This window comes from Physeter macrocephalus, chromosome 3 (genome assembly GCF_002837175.3).
Source record: "Physeter macrocephalus isolate SW-GA chromosome 3, ASM283717v5, whole genome shotgun sequence".
Classification (NCBI taxonomy): Eukaryota; Metazoa; Chordata; class Mammalia; order Artiodactyla; family Physeteridae; genus Physeter; species Physeter macrocephalus.
In genome coordinates this window covers 23,907,023-23,908,798 of record NC_041216.1, presented here as the reverse complement: position 1 = coordinate 23,908,798, position 1,776 = coordinate 23,907,023, and the positions used below count along the sequence as shown (strand labels likewise).

General features: G+C 57.6%; 1 protein-coding gene across 9 annotated transcripts in view; it reads left to right on the top strand.

Annotated features, from left to right (window-relative positions):
- Positions 1–1,317: 1,317 nt before the first annotated feature.
- FBXO6 (F-box protein 6) overlaps positions 1,318–1,776 on the top strand; it is a 16,536-nt gene continuing 16,077 nt past the window's right edge. For 6 of the 9 annotated variants that reach the window (XM_055083772.1, XM_055083771.1, XM_055083776.1 and 3 more), the window contains exon 1: positions 1,590–1,712. The gene's annotated coding sequence lies outside the window, so the exon portion shown is untranslated. Of the gene's footprint in view, positions 1,425–1,585; positions 1,713–1,776 lie in introns of those variants that run through there. The other 3 variants (XM_055083769.1, XM_055083774.1, XM_055083770.1) reach the window with 3 other exon arrangements.

Sequence of the window (1,776 nt, the reverse complement as noted above, 5' to 3'; positions counted from 1 at the left end):
CCTGTGCCCTGTGCTTTCTGGGGGAAAAGGCAAACTTCATGGGAGGTCTTGCCCCTTGCCTGTAGAAGCTGCAACTTATATGGCTCTGTCCAAGGTACAGAGAGGGGTTGACCTTTCAGGAGCCAGACTTCCAAGAATGAGGGTCCTGGGACAGACCCCTGGACAAGCTGCAGACATCTCGCACCCAGCAGCCCTCCAGTCCTGCCAGCTTCCTCTGGAGGCCTGGCCGCAGGCTGGGGGTGGAGCGTGCAGATATCTTGGGCGACTCTCGCCATCCCAGACACTACTTACTGTTGTTTTTTTCACTGCCCAGAGCTTTACTGATAATAGACAAAGCCAAAGAATTTACTGTGTGCCTGGCACACAGTAGGTGCTCAATAAGTACTGTTAAATTGCATTATCTGACTCAGCAGTGCGCTAGATTAGGGCCTCAACCAGGGCAAGGACTCTTACCGACCAGGGTTCTTGGCCTCCTTAATCAATAGAAATTGATAAGAGGCCAGACAAGAGTTTCAGATAAGGCTTTCCTGGGACCCCTGCTGCAGCAGGAGGGAGTGAAATCAAGCAAGTTTCCCTTGCTGGATCCCTTGCTCACTCTGGGGGAGTGGGGGAGCTGGTTCCTTGTATGGGGTCAAGGGAGGGGTGTGTCCAGGAGCCAGGCAGGAGGGGTGGCTTAGGTGTTTTGCCCACCCCTTTGGTGGTGGTGTGTGCATCGGGCATGCGCAGTACCCTGCTTTCGCTCCCAATGCTCTGTTTTTGGGCTCTTCAGAAGTGGCAGTTGGGTTTTCGGTCTTTTTGTATCTTGTCCATAATTTGCCCCAACTGCACATGCACACAGTCAGTTTTAGTCCCTTATAGTTTCTTTGTTGCTTGTCAGCTCAAGGAGATTGTTTGTCCCGCTGCAAGCACTGCAGCAAAGGGTCCCAGGTCCCAGCCTGTCTCAGGACCACCACCCACTAACTGTATGGCAAGTTAGCAAAAGACACCCTTCCTCGGAGAATATGTAGCCCTGAGTTTACAACCTGGCCTGGATCAGGCACCCTTGGGCAGTGCACAGCCTGCACGATCCTTTGTGGTTGCCTGAAGTAGGTGCTTGATAATTATTTGTGGAATGAAGAAAGGAATTAATGAACTTAATCCCAGCAAAAACGCAGAGCGGTTTTTACCTCTGAGTAAGTCCTAGGGACTGTACGAACCAGGCTCAAGGCCAGAGTTTCAGCAGTCACACTCCAGGAGCGGATCCCACCTCCCTCCCTGCGTCCAGGGAACCGGAATAGAGGTCTAAGGAGTGGCCCCCAGAGGGGAAGGGCTAGGTCAGAAGGAGGCTCCGGCCTACCGGAGGGAGGTGGAAGCAGAGAGAAATTAGGTCCCCACTGCTGAGCCGCCCACCGCCTGGCAGGAAAGACCAAGCTTCACGAAACGAGGTCTGGAGCTCCCCTGACGCCGCCCCGACCCTGAGGACACCAAATTTCTTGCTCACGTCCGGGGAAGTGGTCTCGGCGTGGGGCGGGGCGAAGTCGAGGGAGCAGCCGGCTGGGGCCGCGAGGGAGGCGGCCTGAGCGCGGCGCGTGACGCAGGCGCCGGGCGGGGCGAGAGCTGACGGTGCCGCCGAGGCCGTACGCTCCAGGCGGACCCCGAGCTTAGGTCGCGCCGAGCGCTCCGCCCCGCGCCCAGATCTCGGCCCAGGCAGGGGACGGGTAGGGGGGCGACAGGTGCTGGAGGGGGCTTGGATGTTCGGCGCTGGGGGGGGGGGTCGTCGGGACGTTAACCGAGCGC